Raw genomic sequence first — 22,892 nt, 5'->3', positions numbered from 1 at the left:
ATACCCATCAAGGCTTTTCGCGCCTCTCAATATTTGTTTATACATCGTACAAAATGAATTCTTGAAATGTTTATTTCGACACAAAAATACACATGTTGTGTTTGTTTATAAAAGTACCTTTTCTTTTTCGAGTTGAAAAGGCTGTCAAAATATATATTTTTTAAACAATAATGGCCACGGCAATGTCAAAGTTCTCAGTGAGATCCTCAGATGGAGATGACGAAGTGAGGCACAAAAAACTATTGTAACTGAATAAAATAAACAACCTCAGTATTTATAAACACACTGTCATTTGTGAAAATTACGCAATTGTCACTCGCCAAATGTTTAAAAAAAAAATGAAAGTCTTCGCAGTAAACAAACATGTGTGAGAATGTCCTTGTCGATTTGCACTCGTAAAATCAGTAAGGCAGAGCGATTCATATGCGAGCTTTAGTGGGTATTAAAACATTGAAAAGGTCCATTCAGACGTTCGCAACCAGTAATCATATCTTCGGGCAAGGCGTGTGCAAACTAGCAACCAAGTCGTTACTGTTTTATTGCCAGTTTTCTGTACGTTTCTGTCGAGAATAAAGCAGAACTTATACAAATGCATGTTAAAAATGATGCACGCCGTTTTGCTTACCAATTCGAATAGCACCGATTACTTTTACAGGTCCTATTCGACGAATAATTGAAAGTTGACGTTCTTAGCTCGAGTTAAGTTGTAAAAATCTTATGAATTAAGTTTATTAAGAAATTGATTAAAACAATTTAGTGGTCAAATATCATGTGAAAATATTAACAAGTCACACACACGTCAGATCACGTTGTTTAGAATCAGAGAGCTGACTCGCAATGTTAAATGCTATTAAAATTCCAACTTTTTGCGTGTTATCTAATCTCATCAGTGCTATTCAAATTGATGTACAGAATGGCATATCTCAAAAATGGCTGGCGCAAGAGTTTTGATGCGTTTTTGATGAGCTTGTTGACGAGACGCCTTTATTATAACTGCACCATTTTTATGACAAATAAATTATTTTATTGGCATGAATGTTGATGAAATATTGTATCCATGTCAATTGCATGATCTATTCATAATTTGACGAGCAATTTTATTGTTTTTTCTTTAGTTACAATATACATTTAGTGTTGAAATAAAAAATAATTTTTATGTTTTAAGTTTTTTATCTTTTATTCTATACTTCTTTGTTACTGCAGTAATAAAATCTAGTTGGGGATTTTTTAAAAATAATAGGGACAAATCACGCAGATTAAGGCCCCAAAGTAAGTTAGGCACTTGTGTTATGGGATACTAACTCAACTATACTATATTCTATGACATATACATACATAATACATATAGATAAATATCCAAGACACAAGTCAATCTATAAGATTCCATCTTGACTTGACCGGGGTTCGATCCCGAGACCTCTGGTGTAGCAGTCCGGCATGATGACCATTAGGCCACGGAGATCAATTCGGAGGTCGGAGGATTTTTAAGCGCAGTAGTACAATATAAACAAAAATAATACAGAGGTACTTATTAGAGCGAAGCCCTAAACCGCAGCTAGATCTTATATAAAAATGCTTTTAAGACACTGTTTTACCAGTTTACCATATTTTTAATTACGCTTGATGTATGAGTGACAAGAATGTTAGAAGCTATTTCGCGCGAGACGCTACAAGAAAAAGTACTTATCCAGACTTCGTTTTATCGTTAGTTCGTATTGTTATGTGTGGAAGGCGTGGAAGCACATTAGTGCTAACTGCTAGCTAGACACACTCGTCAATGTTCACGGTTGGGTAACATAATGGCAATAAAATACAGACATCTCTCTCTCTCATACTGGCGAGTACGATTCATCCTCAGCTGACACCCGAAGTAAAACAAAATAACGTAATTTTTAAAATTCTGCTCTGATTTTATGATCGGTCGAAATGTCTGTTGTCAACTTTCTTTAGGAATGATATCGTTGCCTATCAGCCATAAAGGCTTTAAAATCCTTTAACTGTCTCATACTACATCCACAGAACAGAACAGACAGTAAAATTATCGGCAGTTGCAAAACATTTCGCGTGCTTACGTTGTTTCATATTGAAGGTATAATTGCTATTAATTATAATTATCAATGCGAGAACTTAATTAATAACCAATCTCTAAAAATGCATAGGATTTGAAGATTTGAAAAATATACTTTACTAGCTATTGCGAGCGTCTCCGCCCGCGTGATGTTCCCACGGGTGAGTTAATTTCCCGGGATGGAAGATATCCTTATTCGTTCTTCAGACTATACACCATAATTTTATTAATATGCCAAAAAATAAAATGGGCTATCAGTACCTATTATTAATACCTAATATGTGCATAGTCAAAACATAAAAAACTAAATCCAAAATTTATCCAATAAAATCTATTATAATACTTAGAGTGTGTTATTATAATACTTAGAGTGTCGGTAGGCTCAGTGCAGTGGTTCACACAAAGTCGATTTTCATTGAGAAATTGTGGCAATTCTTTTTTACTTATTTATTTTTTGCCTATGCCATGGTCATTGCACGGGAGAGCGAAAGAACACTATAAAATATGAATTGGAGTAATTGGAGTTTCAAACTACGTCCATAAATTCATTGTTATGTTAAACCTCAATAACTTTGGTGATAAACGATAATATGATAATATTAAACCTTTAATTTTTTTGGCATAATCAAAAATTTATGGTACACAACATTCCAAGAAGATTGGTTGAGTAGTTTGACCTTGACACAAATATCGTCTTCATGGGTACCTCCCTCTCATCTATGTCTGCAAAACAGCAGTGTTTGTATTGTTGTGTTCCAGTTTGAAGAGTGAGAGAGGCAATTTCATTACAGGGTGCTGCGGCAAAAGACCCTAGGCCACAAAGTAGACAACGCGCGTGTCCCCCTGGTGTTGCACGCAACTGCTGCATGGACTATGGTGACCATTAACCATCAGCCGAATGTTTGTTGGCTGCTTAGTCTAAAAAAAGATCTTTCGGGAACGGAGCTCTAAAATTTAATGATAACATGCAAATTCACTTTCATAGACTATATGTATCTATATTGGCGCATATCGTTATGCGCCAGTGTCAACTGCAAACTCATTCGGCACTGCAAACACACGAACATTCGGTTTGCACGTACACTATTTATTTAGTGAATACTCGACCTCGCGAATAATATATGATGTTTTAAGTATATCTGGTCTGGAACGCTTTGTTTTGACAGTCCTTTGGATACGACTCGATCGGTAAAATGAAATCGTGGACACAGAAGCAAAGGAAAAATAAAATCTAGTAACTATACGATCGGTGTATAATAATATAAATAAAGAGTGTGTTTGTAAGACAGTCAAAAATATTTTTTAGAACGAAATATGCTTTTTACAATTGAAAACATTTATTTTAAAAAAATTGCATGATTGGCAAAAACGGCGCAACATAAAACCTTAAGCCCAACACTTAAATAAAAAATAAAACTTTTTTGAAAGTTCAAAATAATATCTTCATTTTGTTAATATTAGGTACATATTAACAAAATGAAGATGCACTGATGAGCAAACCAGCTGTTCCAAACATTTGATAATGTCAGCTGAACCAATATCGATGTTGTTGACAAGTTGGTTAAGCAAATAAGTAGCAGATGATATTATTTTGATTTAAAATGTGTGTTTTTCAATAACATGAAAATTTGGTCAAGATATTTTCTATGTAGGTACCTACTTTAACTTATTAAATATATATATATATATATATTGTAGAATTATATTATGGAATGAGCTGGCAAGTAAATTTAGTAGAATTTTAGTAATTAGAAAAAAGACTTCTTTGAAAATATTGTTAAGCTACAATATAAAAAAAGAAAACAAAATATTTTATACAAAATTTCAATGACTGAAATTGTAATAATTTGAACCCAGGAACAAACAAACTTATTTAACAAATTGCACTAATGGTGCTTTATTTTTCCTACATTGAGATAACCTTTAACCCGAAAAGATTAGTTAATCGGCGCTGACCTTATAATTTTAATATAAGTGGTATTTTTAACTGCAGTTTTATTTCATTAAGAAGTAGATTCTCTAGATGTAAGTACCTATGTTTATCTCTGTTTACTTACGGTTGCTCCGTTCAATTCATCCTATGACCTCTTTTCTATTCTGCATCGTACGCTGCAATTATTATTCCTAACTTAACTTTAGCATTATTATCGTGTATATTTTATTGATTCAATGGAATTTTGTAAAATCCTGAAGGAAATATTACCAAATAAATATTATAGATAACGTTTAGGAATTGGATGAATGATAAATAAGTTGAATAAGCAAAAATACATGAGCAGGAGATGTCACAAAATACAACCGAAACAACCCTTTATTTCAATAAGATTTATGAAAATCATTCGGTTTAATTTTTAAACAGGTTGTGGCCTTATGTGCCGGTGCACCTGACTGAAAAACGCGTATGCATGCGCGATTTTTGTATGGAATGTGGCTGGCTGTGTACAAACGTGCGTCAATTGCATAAACAAAACAATCTGCAATTTACGCTAATAATTCCGGTTTCTGCGTTTATAAATTTATGTTGCTAATGTAACTGTAATGTTCCGCGTATTTATAGTATAATATCATAAATGAATAAATCTGTAACTATTGTTTCCTTCGGGGCTATCAAACGCACTAACTCGAAGTCATAACGATCACACATAATGGTCATAAACTCTGCTTTATACCGCATAAATATTATGGCATAAAGTTGTCAGATATGTGTCTGATTGTAGGTATTTTAGTTATCGCTCTTGGTTGCCTGTTTTGAGTATCTTGAACGCCTTATAATAAATTGTTCACAGATAAATAAAATGGCAATACATAACCATAAAGTATGTTACTTACAAAGTAGTAGGATATCATGAAGTATATGTATCTGTATGGTCCGTGAGGGATATGATCCAGAATTAAAATCTCAGCACTGTTTGTAAGTGTGATCACAGATATTTGCGGTTTTGGATGTGTTGTGTGCCAGTTTCTGCGTCCATTATTTTGTACAAATGTTAATATTTCGAATTTTTTTATTTTATGCAATCATATAGTTAATTGGCCGAACGCACAAAGATCAGATACGTTTAAAAGTGATTCCATATTTTTAAAGCATCAATCGAGTCAGATTTTTTAACCGATAAATCCACCTTTCATTCTGTTCGCCAACAAAAGTCGAGCTTTAACAAACAAACATATATTGGCCTACAAAATTTTGCCCCGGTGACCGAAATTAAAAAAAAAACTTCAAGTCATTTTATTGCCTTTATCAGGTCAGACAATTAGGTATGTCAAAAATTAAAAATAAAATATGGTGCTTGCATGGCAGTAGGGACGAAGTGACGTCACAAATGCTGGAGTCATAAAGAGTTAAAATTATATAATGAGAACTAAAAAATACTAAATCTTACTATAAATGAAATTGATCAATACATGTATGCATTTTACTTCCCAATTAATTAGTATCTAAATTAGTCAATGTCTATTGAATGAATGAAGTACATTAACACATGTTCCCAGTCAATGGCTTGTTCATGGCACTTCATGACGTGACGTGGTGTGGCATTTCGTAGCGTTGAAGTGCTAACGACATAGGTACGGTATTCGATTTCCAACTCAGTACCAATATTTGTTAGGAGTCTGAGTGCTGTCTGTGCTCTTTCCGGAAATTTTTGTTACATTTTACGTAACCTAAAGATTATTTTGTATGTTCAGTTAACAGTGAGTCTTTGTTGTATGATATTATGATTGGTACGAATTAATTTTGTATTTGGATTAAGTTCCAGGTTGCAGCCGCTGGAATATTACAGTCAAGTTTGATATATCATTATAAACCTGTACATATGATACATAAATAATTATTAAGTATTATTATATATAAGGACACATAATTGTTATTTATGTATCATGTAAGGTTTTATTTTAGTTTCACCTGATGTCTCTTAAACAATCTTGCTAATAGAATGTTCTACTCCGCTTGTCCGACGGAGTTGAAACTTTCTTATCGCTTCAGTTTCCATGACAATGCATTATTGTGATACGCATGATCCAATGGTACACCCAGGTTCAGCTCCCAACGAGGGAACACCTCAACGGTTTAGTGTTACGCGTTGGCAAACAAGATCTCTGACAAAATATAACCAAAAAAATCTTATTTTTGACTATTAGGTACGTCATTGGTTATCTCTGTCTTGCAATGTATTTATCAGAAAGAGCCTGAGTGTGACAATTTGATAAAGTGAAATTAATAAACAACAACAAAGATAACTCTCGATGTATACATCTGTACAATGCAGTACATTATCATATCAGTCATTTTATAACCTGATAAGAATAGGTGAGACATTTACGACCTTGCTATCATAAGTAAATTATGATTGCATTGCAAAATAAACTTGTTGTATCTTTAAAATTGCTAAAATTATTAGTACTGTTTCGTATATTATGGCCTAACAGGGGAGAAAAATTATAACATAAATTATTTAATTAATAATGACTTGAAAACATTCAGGACTCGGGCGGAAACATCTTGCCACTAGATGGCGGTATGTGTAGGTAGTATATATCAAAAAGTCGAATCGAAAAATTTTGATTTTAAAAATAATGTTTCTATTATTACATAAATATTTAAGTCTAATTAATGTAAAGTTTGCGTTATTGCATGTACTGGTAAATATAGTGTATGAAGTAATACATTGATGTTAAAGAAACTTCAGTTTTGGTTGCAACAGACGTAAACAAAAATATTGGTGTATTATTGGTTAATTTGTTTACTGTTGCGACTACGTACAGTCGACCGCATGTCAAGTTACCCTGCATGGATATTTTACCATGGTAAAATTTGCGTATTTGCAGTAAATTTAGGTGGCTTGATATGCTGTTGACTGTACTGTCGCCAACATGTCAAGGTATTTCTAACGTGATCAATATGTATCAAACACGAGTTGTGGTCTAGACTTTGTGGTAATGACTTAATTACGATTATTTAAATTAGTATTAATTCAATATTCATCTATAGCAGCAGAGAGGCTCGGCCTGCGGCAGTTAAGGCAGTTTCTAATGGTCGGTAATTAGATGGGTCAACAAAATAGTTTTATCCCGAGTTCCTCCATGCTGTGGAATCATTATGTTGCTTTGTGGAAACTTATACGCCTTTACCACTTCTATTAACTTAGTTTATTTATTCCTATTTCTATGTAAATACTTCGCATCCAATGAATGAGAAACATGACTATAATAAATATATAACATGATTCTGTTTAGACCATAACTGCTCAATGAGCCACCTTCAATGCTAAATGAGACTAGAATGTCCACTTTATCTTTCCTTTTCAAGTCATTCTGCGGTTTCTGCAGTCATATTGGATGACTGCACAAACGTTATCATTGTTGTGTTCATTTCACAATAGCCTTAAGTCTATAATATGCGAGACCGACGCGTGCGATAAGCCACGGCTGGTTATTAGGGTTGATCAAATTCAAAATTCTTTATGCAATTTAGGATGATCACTTATTGACGTCAAAAAATTAATTAAACTACTGTCGACTTCCAAAGCGTAGGTGAAGAAGAAGCGGCGCACAAACTTCACCGCAGCCAATTTTTCCAAAGACGTCAATTAACAAATGTAGGTCTTATATGTAGGGGAGACCGGGGATGGTTGACTATAGGGGTAGGTAGACTAATCGTCGAAAACACTCCGGCATCACGTGTTTCGTGACCTTCAATCAGGCGCAAGGAACGAGCCCTGTGCCCCGCTCATTCGTACGAAGTGCCGTGTAGCCGACGCGCGTCGTTTTTGTTTGGTGCTGAGATAACGAATTTTGACCTACGTAAGTATTATTTTCCTACTATACACTTTTGTTTTGTCACGTGTATAAATACGTTGTGAAGTTTATTGTTCCTATTTCACAGATAGTTTTAAGGATATCTCTTTCCGATACATAGATTTATTTTCTGTTAAGCATGTTTGTTTAGAATATATATGCGATCAAAATCTAAAATGGCGTCTGGGGCTGATTGACTAGTTTTCTTTGGGGCTGGTAGACTAATAAGTCAATCAACCCCTATATACCTAACAATAACAAATTCACGATGTGTTGATTTTGTATGTTTTATTTTGTTACAGAAAATGAGAATATAAGAGAAAAACAACGAGATCTGATGTACCCCAAAATATAGTGGAAAGAGCTTGCCATAATGTGTGTCCAAAGTGAAACAAAACCAAGAAAGCTCTGCCTGCTACCATTGAAAATATGCAGTTTGGTTTTATAATATCCGGTATATCACCACTCAATGAAAACATATTTCCCGAATCGGAGTTTAGTGGAGCTTATGTGATGGATAGGCCAGTGCCAGTATCACAAGATGTTGCTGGTTCTTCGACGGCTAGGATGAACATAAATCCGAACGTAAATGCTATACCATCAGTGCCAGAATAGAATATCGATAGTGCAGGGTCTTCCAGAGCTGAACATTTGATCACCCTTCCAAATTCTGCTATATATATATTCAATAATATGGTTAACATTGTCAACTTCACTTCTGATCATCATAATGAAATTACTGCAGAAGAACCAATTGTTTCAAGTGAATCGACTACTGCTTTGCCATTACGCTCAAGATCTGCTAGTACTAATTGCGAATCACCTTCAATTCTTGAACAGCATGAGTCAGGAGAAGAGCTCAGTATACAAACACCCGAAAGTGAATATCAATTGGAAAAACACCAAAGAGTGACTCCACCGCCTTCAACTTCTGATACCCCTTTTACTTCTTTTATTCATCCAACAGACATAATGCCCTTTCCGAAAGCTCTCAACTTGTTTAGAAAATCGAAGAAATGTACGCAAACTACTATTTATACACATGCCTGAAAAACTTATGGAATTAAAACAGAAACAATCGTGTACAGAATATTTGAAGAAGAAAAAAACTAAAAAACTTACATCTAAAAGTCAGGAAAAGGGGAAAGGAAAATGTAAAGGGAAGGTTAAGGTTAAGGGAAAAGGTAAGAACGGTCAGAGGAGCTAAAAATAAAGATAATGATGCAGCAGCTTATTCAGATGAAAGTGATGATGATAACACGATTTTTATAGAATGCACTGATTCTGTTAGTCCGCCTGGTGAAGAATGGATTTAGTAAATACACTGAATCTATTCTTTTCCCATTCAATATGTGCAAAAGGCAATTTAATGTTGAGTGCAAAAATAGATGATAAGTTAATTTATGTTCTTAATTGTTGTAAAAAAATAAGAAGTATTCGTCTTTATTAAAGAGGGATAATATGATTATTAATTTTGTTGTTTTATTTTCTTTTCTAAATTAGATTTCTCTAATTTGTTTTAATAAATCATCATCGTCAGCACCATAGGTCAACTTACCCCCTTAATGTGGTCAACATACCCCGTGTTTGGGGTAGATAGACTAAAGGTAAGGGCTCTTAAAAAATCTATAAATTTGCAATTAAATAATAATATATGTTAATGAAATAAACTTTTTTAGTTAGAAGAATATATAATTAATCATATCAGTCAATATTTTGGTATGTTTATCTAAAAACTCCAAAGTTATTAAGGTTCAAACATAAAACTAGTCAACCATCCCCGGTCTCCCCTACCTTACATGTTATAAAAATAAATCGTGTCGCGTCTGCGTGAACGCGATAAACTCTAAAACTAAAACTATCAGATTTTTGTACGATTTTCACCAATAGGTAGAGTGATTTATGGGGAACGTTTAGGTGTATAATTTATTATAGTCTTCAGGCGAGGTGGCACGGGCCGCTAGTAATACAAAGTTTATTGAAATTACGAAAATAATTAAGGTGTTTCTCTTGCATCAAATTAGTGGAACAACGAAGAATATATCAAAAATTTAGTTCACGTAAATGGGCAACACTCAACGGTCCACGCTAAGTGCTAGATTGTATCATCGATTATACCAAAACCGCAGCCTTGAAATGACAAAAGTTTTTTTTCACGTTGATCAACAAATGTGGTTATAACTTATAGGGAATTATTTAAAAGGATTATAACAAATCCTTTCGGTCGTCACACATGCTTTTAAACATACTTTAGAAAACAATAATGAAATTATTTAAATAATGGTCGTATATATTATAGGGAATAATTCGAAGATATGAACTGCGAATAAAACCTCTAAATGGAAGATGTAACGACACCTCCACTACGAAGGTCACAATCAGTGTTTAACGAGGGACAATAATGATGGAACGACGGTAATCACGACGGTCAAAATGCTCAAAAAATCGCCTTGTGACAGCCCTACACAGAGGCTGCAGAGGATAACGACCGCTTCAAGGCGAACGTATCGTCAATAAACATGCACTACGCACGGCCCTTACATAACATAGTTGTTCTAGCCTGCAACTACGCCTTATGGACTTGCCCTGCCTCAACTAGGTACGTTTGGTTTGCAAATTGCCTTTAGATTCAAAATAAAAGAATTTTGAAAAATATATTTGCAACTAAAAGACGCTGGATCGATTTTCACGATCAATGATTTGTTGAATATTTAAACATAGATATTAAAAATTTTCGCGCGCGTTTCTCTACTGTTGTTGTTGACTTAAAATATTCGATTATAGAATGGTGGTGGGAAAAGACTATTTTCAATAACTGACTCTAACGAGATGACATTATATAAATATATTAAATAACATGTTTTCCATAAAACAAAATGCCAAATAGTAATCCCATAAAGTTGACATAAAGCAAGAAACTAATTTCAATAAAACCCACATGCAATTTAATTAAATATGAAATAATTCTACTACATGTATTTAGTATTTAATTGAAGATTATATAAAATGGTGTTTTGTAATTAAAAATCGGTCGGAAGAAACAAATCTCGGGGGCGGTAAGAAAATTAATGAAAAAAAAAATGCTTCGATTACAATTGTTCGATTGCAAGTGTTTTAGGAACAGCCAGTGCCATTAAAATAAGCTTGCTTGTTTCGCTGTGTTCCATACTTAAAATTATAAAGTGGATAATTTCTTTAGTGGTGATTTTAGTTCCTACGAAATTAAAATCACTATTTAAATTTATTAATGGCAGTTGTTTTAGAAATGCTACTATTTTACTTTCCTCAAATTCGGTTTGTAGGTAGTAATAATTGACTCGGCTGAAAATCGTCAATTGATTTTTCATATAATTATTGCTAAAAAAACATACTTCAACTTATAATACTAGTCATATACTCAAATAGGAAACATCAATTCACACTATCTAATACTTGACTAATCAGTTAGGTACATGATGCATTGGTTCGGGGAATGACTGATATCATTGTCTGACTGTATGTGCGTTTGTTTGTATACTGTTACCGCGCGGTAATAGATTAATGAAAGCTATTGATTGGTTGAACTAATAGGTTCAAGTGCTGATGTGTGAAGTTTAGTTTAGTGCAATGACTGATAGATATTGACGGCTAAAAAGCAAACCAAGTATTTTTTGTTTATATTGTGTTATGTATTCATTTAATAATGTTTTAAAAATCCCTTGACATTTCTGGATTTTTTGGCATTTTTTGATCTGCAGTTATTGGTTTGGGTTGGAAAAGAACCCTTTTTTATTGAAAGATGGTAAACTAAAGGATAGCAAAACGCGTGATATGGCATTAGCGATGTAGCCTTGCATACAAAGTGTATGAATATGTCTATTAATATGTTACTCTATAATGGCTTCTAGTCTAGTTCAGTTCAAAGCAATATATTATGATTACTTGCAACGTGTAGACCGGATTTACAACTTGTTATACGGGGCAAATAATAGGTCTATTTGAATTATCACTATTAGTATTGAAATCTAAATTTTGCTAGATACAATGTTTCGTAAGTGACGCTTAAAACGTATTGCATTTTATTAGCTAATGTGCTAGAAATATGATGCAGTGATTTACAGTGGTGGGGATGATACGTTTACAGAACGTCCATACAGTACGACTGTAGGCACCATAATTTTATTAGCTAAGAACACCACGTCACCCACCTCACGTCTCTGATAATAAATCGCGTCAGGTCGGTTATCCGGTTAATTCACCGGATTAAGATCGCAGAACCAGCGTAAACGCAGTTATACATCATCCGGGCTCCACGACTCACTTGAATTAATTTTCTTACGCTTTTATTTAAATTAAATGTAAATGCATCTTAGATATTTATTACTTCAATTCACTTTCGAATCAAAAAATAATAACAGACATGTTTGGTTATGGTTCTGTTTTCTAAACAGATGTAGTGTACAATTTTTAAACATATTTTAATTTTGTTCAAAAAAATTTCTCTTTTCTCTATTGATTAATAGTTTTAGGCAGTTGTAAAACAATCTATTCGCAGAGAAGAACTTGAAGACTAGCTTAATTAAATAATCCTACTAAACAATCCTATATCAACCAAGCTACCATGGATAAAATCAACCTTATGTATAACAAGACTTAATTTATTATTATGATCGCTAAATTTGAAATTAAATTATTCGATACACGATCCACAATTAAAACCTGTATCCTAAATCCTTTGGTGTGCATTAATTGCATTAATTAGCATATCAATTCAATAAATAGATTTGTTTATCAAATAACTCTCTAATTTGAAGGCAAACTGCTTCCAGTATTTTGGATATTTCCAAAAAGTCAAAAGCTAAGTTCAAATAATTAATCTTTATTTTTAGCTATTGACACAGAAGCCTGTTTAAAATGATAATAAGTGTTCATTAGCTTTGTTGTTGGTTTAGCTATCCTTACAAATTTTGCCGAATCAACACGCTAAGAAAAAGCTTATAAAAAGTATCTTTTCATTACTACACTATTTTTGGTGTCTTACCCGTCGATCGCCGAGAATCGACACACAATGGATAATCAAATGGTTTGACCGGCTCATTTTCACTTGTTCGTAAGGTAGATGTTAAAACTAAAGGTACTTTTAATACACAATGCTACAAAGGTACTAATAAATAAATCGAAAACCAACAAAAGATATTACGAAATTGCATCTGGTTCTTCATAGACGTTGAAGTTCTCGACAAGATTAAATACATTTAAAAATTTTCAGTCCGTGTTTGCACAGTCGTCGAGGGTACTTACAGTGTTTAAGTCAGTCCGGTTTTATCCCGCCTCCTCTTGGATGTTCGAGGATTTGGCGCATTTACAGACGGAGCAAAAAGGCGGGAAAACGAACTGAAACTTTGAGATCCCTTTAACCCTAGTGTGAGATTTCCGGTTCAGATAACGTCTCAGTTTTGTCTGACAAGCTTTTGAAGTACGTTTTCAATAGTATTGTGATTGTGTTTTAACAAATTTATGGAAAAGGGCCGTCTGGTAAAGATTTTAATGAAAATTGTGATAAAGAGAACTCTGATTAAAATTAATAAAACTTCATATACGATCAATGGTATTATTTCGAACAAGTACAGTACAAGCAGATCTGGAATTCCAATCAGCAATCAATTAAGGGAACAGAATTAAATAATGAAAGGTCTATGACCCATAAGTAATTCATAGAATGGGCGAGCGAACGTGAGGCACGGCCCTCGGCCTGCTAAGGCAGGTGCGTTATATAAGTAGGCGACTGCAACTGCACTTTAGAACTTGCCAAATAACGCAAACAATTGCGCAGACGTCCAATCCCGGCTTACGAAAGTCAATCATTGATAGAAAACAAATCCCTAAAGGTCAGAGCAAAGGGCGAGCGTTGCGCCATTACAGGTGCAGCAATCCAGACAAATTTATAACGATATTGCCCATTACAGTAACGATAACACTAGATATAATCATTAAGTCCCCGAGGAAAGGGCACAATTTAAAACATAAATTAGGTAGTGTAGTGTCTAAATACGAGAGGAGTTCGGGTGGCAGCCGACTACCGGGTGGTTAGGGACGATGAATAAGCGATAAGGATGGAGAAGGCGCGATATTGGGACGTGGAAAGAGACAAAATGATGCACGGGTGCAACCAGCAAGCAGTGTGCACACAGACATCGATCGATTAGCGGGACCCGCCGCCCGCTGCGCCACAGCCAATCTATCGACCTTTACGTTCCATTTTAAATTTATAACCGCCCAATTGTTACTCATATCCACCCAGATACATTAATTAACCCAAACGACATAAAATGTTCAGTATATCAATTATCCAGGTGCAGTATGGGGTTGCAGACGTATTTGTCATATTTGTATTAAAAGGTGTGACGTACAATCATATTTCATTGAAGTTTCCAAAGAAAAAGAAGTACACGACACGAGTCAGCAGATCTCAAAGCCGCAGGTGTAGAGTCACTTATTTCCCAGATCACGTGCGGGCGACCGGTGATCACTTATTTAACTTGGGACCGTGATTCTATAGAAATGCATTGGAGCGGAGCAGACATCGACATTTTTTATTTATGAATTTTTCTAGTTGCCGTAATGGAATAATTCCCAACTGATCAGTATTCAGCTGAAGCTCGGTGTGTCCTCAACTTGATGCTTCGTCGGCTTTTCCTTCCCACAGCCAGATTAGGATTTGATTGAATTCCAAATTATTTTACTTGGTTCAAATGATTTGTAAGTATACAATTTTAATTATACATTAGTCTTCATTATTTTTTTGCAGAATAAATATTTAGCAGTTACTTAGTATTATTCTATGAAATAAGGAAGAAACAAAAAAAATAGTAGACTTCTCTACAATTTCGTTTAGTATCCTCGGGTAATCCAGTTCTATCTTAGCGAGCTTTCAAAGAAATTGGCTGTGATACTGTGACTTACGAGTTTTTACAATTTGTAACGGACCATTGAGTTTTCCCAACGACGCACTGCGCAACAATGTTTAATACATTTAACTTATTTATAAACTTGCTATAGAACCCAGTGCTAAAACTTGTAACAACAAAACGTCGATACAAAACATTGATGTTCTAGCAAGCTATAAAAATAAAAAGTAACTATAAGGAAATAGTTATGGAATATGACTCCAGCTAAAATTTAACCTTCCATTTTGAAATAACAATAATTTTCAAATAATAAAATACAAACAAAAGCAACAAAGTCGGAACAATGTGAACGTTATTAATGCATTGCACACGTTTGAACACGTATGTTATCAAAAAGAAAGTTATCAACTTGGCACCAGTGCTACAGGAAGCGCTGTAAGTAGCAGAACTTGTACGCCCAGGAAATGGGTGCACGTCTATAGTAAAAGGGACAATTGATAAGAGAGTAGAACTTACGCTGCAACACTTCCACGTCTGCTGTACTTTATAACAACGTTCAGCGATAAAAACAACTGCTGATAGCACCAAATGTTAATAAAATAAACAATATCGCATTGTTTGCTAAATTGTATAAGTTCTATCTGTATAGTTACAAGTCTGGACAAGTGATTGTAGCTACGTCTGGAGAACAAAGCTCTGGCTAGCTCAACAATGTGTTTAGTTTCCAGATTAGAGCAATCCTGTCCGACACCTAACACGGATTTTAGATAACATTCAAACTCAGAACGCTTTGAATATAAATGGGATTTTAGAATGCGTCTTGCGGCTCCTGTGCATAATTACTAGTTGGAACAAAGATAAATTGATTCTATCATCGAGTTGTCGTAGAAGGGTAGATTGCGTGAGGGCCCGGCCGGCACCCTCGCTCCCAGCTGTTTGCGTCTATTACGATTTCAATGTCAAGTCCGATCAATACGGCCGGGGAAGTAAAATTTCGGGAGTTTTCGGTCGGTTCCGGGGTACGAACGCGCGGGCATACTAACCTACCGTAATACGGGGTGCGTGTTCTCTAGACGATCAATAGACGCCCAGTAAGGTCTTGGCTCGTTTATAAATAGTCTTGAACTTCACCTCGCCGCGAGTTTCGTAGGAGAAAGCACGCTTCGTGTTCTTAACTAAGACAGCGCGAAATTGCTGGCTTGGTTTTGTTAATGAAAATGTCGACTAAGTTGTTTCTTTACCAGAAATTATTTTATTTTACAACAAACATAATGAAAAACTACTGAAACTTACCTAGAAAACAAAGCAAAATATAATAAGTAAACATGATTTAATTCATGTATTATGACAAGTATCACGTAAAAATAAGTTAAAAAAGAATAACAGTTTTTGTGTTTAATCCACAAAGTATAGTGAATAATGCACAGATACAAAAGTCCACATCAAAGATGATAAGTAAAGCTGAGATGAAGCGAGGTGTCTCGTTATTTAAATTAGATGCACCAACCCCGACGGGGGCAAGTTTGAATATCTCAATATAACGTGACAATCGGCAGCTGATGTTGATATTTCACTAACTTTCCATGTAAATAGCCCTTCGCCGGGACGCTGTTGGAGGCAATGGCTCGAAACTCCAGGCAAAATGTCAATTCGAAAAACAACTGCGGTGGATTTCTTTACCTAGACTTTAGCACTCGAGAAGCCAATATCCAGCTTTATGGCTCATCAGCATGCATACTTGCAATTGAAACTGGAAATATGCAAAGATTTTGAATTGAAATCGACGGCGGGATTTAAAAATAAATAAATATAAATATAAATATATTGGGACAAATCACACAGATTGAGCTAGTCCCAAAGTAAGTACGAGACTTGTGTTATGGGATACTAACTCAACGATACTATATTTTATAATAAATACATATATAAATAAACATCCAAGACCCGAGCCAATCAGAAAAAGATCATTTTCCATCATGACCCGACCGGGGATCGAACCCGGGACCTCTCGGTTCGGTGATGACGGTCATCGGCCTAATGATTAGTGTTAATCCTTTCGATGTTACCTATATACAGAAGATTCTTCAATCAGAAATAAGCCAATAATGAAAATTCGCGATTTTCGAACGCTTATAAGATTAATTAAAAGTGGCGTGTTTGCCTCAGCCCTGAAGGGATGAAAGCAGTAATATCAAAGGACGAAAACGAGCGCCTCATTACAGAGAATACCGGCAATAACAATGCGCCTAATGGCACTCGAGCGAATCGCTCCACTGCAAAAATTTCAACTAACAAATCCCTTACGAGAATACAGTATCTTGGGTTAATTTTAGCTCTAACATTTACATAATTTATTCTATTTTGAATAGATTATAATGGGATCGAGTCAATTGGTGGCATTGTTGAGTAATACTAGAGATAATGACTGTACAAGTGTGTTAATTGCCTACTGTTTGTCTCGTCTTGGTTATGTAGGCACAGAATATAAATAGCTAGGTGATACGTGTGGGCAGAGCACGTACACATTTTGTTTCTCCGTTTTTATCAGTTCCAGCTCGGATAAAGTTGATAAAATGTCGCCTTTATTGCTTGGTAGTGGCCGCACGACGGGAATCTGCGCATTATGAGAAACTTGAGTATTTGGTATTTTTCATCTTGGAGCAATATATCGGTATAAACCACTATACCGTGGTGATCTTCAATAAAATCATGTACCTTTTTATTATCATTTCGTATGTGATTCGCCAATATGATCAAAAAATTATCAAATGCAATTAAAAAGCAAACGCTTTAAATGATAATAGTATAAATTGTAGGTTCAGCTAATCCAGTAACAACCACTATTTAGAGGTCCATTAAATGGGAGAGAAGCAAATGCGTGACTAGTATTAAGGCTGACTATACATTCCTGGCCTGGCCTTATATACGTACCTTATATTTTTATTTTATTACTTCCATCGATGAAACTGAATAATTTACTACAAATGTTTATGTCGCGTCTACCAATTTTTATTAAGGCGAAAAGCTTTTAATCGACATTCAAAAGTTTTACAAAAACTAGTTATACATACAAATATATAAATAAAGTTGAAGAAACAACAACAAATTAACGACAAATAAAACAATAAAAAAGTTTTAGACGAAATTTATGTCGATCTAAAAAGAAGGCCAGTACTCCAGAAGGACATGAAAACAACTAAGTTGACAAATACCACAATGGATGACACAGAAGCAGGTAATATTCTGAGACCAATATGAATTCATAACTACATATATATTAACGGGACTTAGCACGAACTTTTATTTATTCATATTATTTATTCTCCTAATGTTGCTGACATATCAATGTCCTTGTATATATGTGTATAATATGTAGTTTAAATCCAATGTAGGTATTCAAATACGAATAAATCGATAATCCCATTTTGCAAGTCAGTTAAGTTACAAGCGTGCGGGCGGCCTTAGCTGAGACTGGCTTTATCTCTGTTATAATTTGTTGAAGTAATGCGTAGACCACACCTAGCAATTACGGGTGTAATTACAAGAATCGCTTATTATAGACGGGCCAAATAAGGAAACTGATGGGGCTTGTTACAGAATGTGTTCCGATGATAGAGAGCAAATAGCTGTTTGATTCTTTGGTGTTATACAAATATTTAAAATTAAATGCATGCCCACCAGTGGGATACTAAAGGCTAATAAAAACTGGTCGTTCCAATTTATGCAATTTAAATTAACAATCATACGTCTTAGATTAATTTTATTTTGGATAAAAAAATTGAGCTAATATTTTTACAGATGATATTAAATATCTAGTCATATAATCAAATAAAAAACAGCAATGAAATATATTGACACAAAATCTCGCCCAGTTATCACTGGACACTTGCCGAGTAAACTGAGCTAACAAATACAAAACTAGCAAGGCCACGTATAGCTAGACAAGTTCAAACAATAAGGGTGAAATTGAGATTAAAAAGTTACCAAGAAAAATCGTAAGCACAATGCCTGAAGGATCTGCAGTTTGTAGGCCTTTCCCTCGACTGACTTTTACAACAAAGTTGCTTATCGCTGTCTATCTTGAAAAGTAAGCAACGGATTTTGATGCGATATAGATAGTGTGATTCCGGAGGAAGGTTTAGGTTATTATGATTTTGCCCGAGCGAAGCTGAGACGGGCCGCTAGTATAGTATAAACCGAACAAATCATAATGCACGGTACGGCTGCGCAAGAGATTTGCAAGTCGCAGCTACGTGCAGCGCAGTGTATGACTGTATGTAGGGCGCGCGAGTGCATTGACACCAGCGGCCGACTTCAGGGTTAAAACTACATCAACTGCACCCGTTGCGTTGACTATGTTTCAAATAGACTTGTTACAATTCCTTCAAAAGTTTTATGAGGCGTTAGACGTCACAAAAACAAAAAGTAATACAAAATGTTGACAAAATCATTTTTATCGCAAACGATGGAGCCATAAGAAAAGATGAACACAACGTGACACTGATAAATGTGATTTTTTGAATAAGCGCCTTGTCTTCAAACGTATTTTTATAAGGAACTAGTTTTTGCACGCGGCTTCGCCCACGTGAATTTCTCTACGAAAGCGAAACACAAACTTTCACCCCTCATTATAGTCATTTGAGTGTTGATTAAAAAAGAGTACTTACCTTATGTTTAAAGAGAGCCTTTAGCTATATGCCTTACAAGTTTCATCAAAATCGGTCCAGCAGTTTAGCCGTGAAAACGGAACAGACAGACAGACTTTCGCATTTATAATAGTATTATAGTACGGGACAATGTTTCAATGATCGAAATAGTATTAGTATCCTCATCCGATAGGTCAGTTCATATATGTAAAAAGGGGAGATACATTCAAATTTTATTGCAATAAAACAATAATTTCAATCAGTAAATATAATTCAAGAAACTATTCAACTGTTTTCCATGTTTCGACAAGAAAAAAAAGAGAGACTTCTAAAATAATTAAACACCAGTCGATAAATTGTATTGTGCAAGTCTCACGATTATAATTGTAAACTTGTCGCCAATAAAATGTACTTTATTTACATTACGTAACACTGCAATTAATATATTATTTAACTTTAATCAAGTCTTGACTAGATTTTTTAATCAAGATAATAATTGGCAAGTCAGTTAATGTTATAAAAGGGAAAACTTTTCAGAACAAAATCCGAAGTGTTGTTAACAATAAGCACGATTATTACGATATATGTATTTACGATTATTGCATCAATATTGTACACCTGCATTCGAGCTGATTTGATGGCAGCTTCTGATGAAGTTAGATTTCTTTTGGTAAATTATATCTACCTATTTCTTTATCAGCAGCAGTCAGTCACAATCATAATATGTGTTCGTATACCTTTTGACCATGTACTTCATCTTGTACAGTTAACAGCGCGTTAAGTTTCCCTGCATGAACCTCTATGGCGCGGTAAAGCGGAATTTGCAATAAATTTGGGTAGTTTGATGTGCTGTGGACTGTACTTATATTGGTATATCACTGAGCAAAAATTATATATTTTTTATATTTAAAAAATGGTAAGCCCTTCCTGGCTTGATAGGGCTTAACATTATTAAATGAGTTTCTTTCGGCATTCAGAAATGCTATTAGTTTGTAGCTTTGGTACATATTATTTAATTTAGAATATGACGTAAAAAATGCTTGTGAAGGTCTAATTTCTGAATAAATGATTTGAAGTGGTTAGATTCTGGCAAGAAAAGATTTCGTAGCGTTTTCGGATATACCATCGAACATAGTAGAAGAACATACGAATTATAATCATCTCGCAATAATTACCGACTAATGACTAATAATAAATTTGCGATTTTGGTGTGCAATCAAGTAATGTTTTACAAACATAATTTCTCGTTATCGGGATAATAATAATAGTCGAGAGCAACGACCGGCCCGCTTCTATTCTAATAATAAACAACTAGGTGCTCAGTTACGTGATTTCAGAATCACAATAATACATAGGTAGTATAATGTGCTAAAAATTATAAGTGCTTAGAATTTCTATACTTTGTTTAATATTATATTTACGGGTGATTTTTCACACTGCGCATGAGCAGATTTCGATGTTGAAACGGAATTGGTGTCCAAAGAATTCTGTGTCAAAAAATTCCAGGGTTACTGATCAGCTGATCCGACTTAATAATGTCATAATCTTATGTTCTTTCACTTTAAATTTTATTGTTGTTTTCCATTTATTCAGAATAAAGTAGGTACAAGTTTTGCTGGTGTTTAAAATACTACCCCGAATTATGAATTTCGTTCTTAACGGTGGAGCTTCTTCCGAAAATAAACACAATAGAAAGTTTCATTTTAATTATTTTCCAGATTTATATCTTTCTGTATCAATTTGAACGAAATCTGCTTACCTTTTTTTAGAAAAAATGTTTTAAAAACCAAAAAATTGCATATCGCCCAAAACATCGAAACACGACAGCGTGAATAAATAAATTGTAAATTATTACATACGGAAATGCTTAGGCTAAACTATAGGCTTGGCGAGCTTGGGTTAGGTTTGGTTATTCATCTATCAACAACATTATACAATAATGAAGCGGTGATTTGAGCCAAATCAACTTGCATATGCGTGGGCGCATGGCGGCGCTACGTCGCAGCCGCGTAGGCAGTATTATGCACACCGATGTATGCTTTCAAATGCTATGTTTACTACTCCCATTATTGATTATAATAATAGCCACAACCTAGGGTTACGTCCCAAAGTTTAGTAATCTAAAAAATACTACAATGTTAGACCTGACAAAAAAAAAAACGGCTTTCAGCATTGTCGTTCAAGCGAAAGGTTCCAAATTACATCAGTGATCTACAGTATAAACCTAAGAAATATATCTTATATTCACCAAATATACGTAAACGAGGCAATCACTTATCAAGATCGAACGTAGTCACAAAAACTTGGACCAAAAGCGCGCCTTGTAAGGCATTAGTGTCCTGCATTGGGTACTTGCGTTAACTTCATAAAAACTTGATCAAAAGTACATGAAATGTATTGGCCGGTGGTTGCTGGTAGCTGGCCAAAGTTCGTACGGCTGTTTACCTTATAAGGACTGCAGTAGCCATTCAGATAGTGTCGAAAGCTGAGTTAAACCGAAGAAAATACGCAAGATAAATCTTGCCTCACGGCGCGAGCGCGTAATGAGTTCACAAATTCCAGAAGATTAAAGGACTTCATTATATCTAAAATACATTGAGTATTAAACCAACACAAAAGGCTATTTACACATTTTAAGCTACAGATTTTAAGCTAGTAGTCTCCATTATTTTTGTGTGCGTTAGTTTATGATGTTGTCGGACGCAGTAGGCGTTAATAGTTAACATTTCGTGTATGAACTACCATTAACAGGTGATTTTGCATAGGAATAAGCGCTCTCCGGTTGGTTTAATACACAAGGCCTAAATAGCAATTATCCATCGAGACATCTATGTAATGGAGTGATTACGATAGTATTCTTACGAAACGTACGATGTGTCTGGGTAGAAACACGATGCTCTCTTCATGTCGCCCTGTCATTCTACAACTTTTTGCAGCGAAGGAAAGTTGCACAGCAAGACCTATCCAGCCCTATTGTATCTATTAACCGGCTACTTTCTCATTTCTTGCCATTTACGGTCCGCTGAGAAAATCAAGATGCATTCGTAGTAACAGTGGATTATGAAGAGGCGGAATTACGGCATAACTTGGGACTGCTCGAGATCCAACTGAATCAGTTTTTGCAATAATATCAGACTTTCTGATGGAATATAGTTATTTTTACCTTAAAAGCAAAATCTGATATAATTATTTTGTCGCAAATTATCATCACTATTTACTAATTAATTGCTAATTTTATGGACATTGAACACGAAGATTTTCTCACATAAATCTTGATTGTTTCAAGTTGAATTACAACCCACGTTAAATACGTGCGTTGTATTTTATTGGTTAATGTTAAAGTTAGTCTCTGTTGCTGAAGGGATTTATATTTCTACAAAGAGCTGTATGAGAGGTAGAATACGACAATAACAATTGCGGGAGCTGGCGACTGGCAAGGCGATTCAAAGAAAAACACGGCGCTAATCCACATGGGAAGCCTTGAGCGCGGTGTCG

General features: G+C 34.8%; 1 protein-coding gene and 1 long non-coding RNA gene across 2 annotated transcripts in view; one reads left to right on the top strand and one right to left on the bottom strand.

Moving 5' to 3' along the window:
* Positions 1–22,892, bottom strand: part of heca (headcase) — a 57,266-nt gene that overhangs the window by 10,542 nt on the left and 23,832 nt on the right. The window lies entirely within an intron of this gene.
* Positions 7,732–9,336, top strand: LOC128676270 (uncharacterized). The gene is made up of 2 exons (XR_008405398.2): positions 7,732–7,870; positions 8,167–9,336. It is a non-coding gene; the product is annotated as an uncharacterized LOC128676270 (long non-coding RNA).

The sequence above is a fragment of the Plodia interpunctella genome, chromosome 16 (genome assembly GCF_027563975.2).
Source record: "Plodia interpunctella isolate USDA-ARS_2022_Savannah chromosome 16, ilPloInte3.2, whole genome shotgun sequence".
NCBI lineage: Eukaryota > Metazoa > Arthropoda > Insecta > Lepidoptera > Pyralidae > Plodia > Plodia interpunctella.
This window is presented reverse-complemented; position numbering and strand designations above follow the sequence as displayed.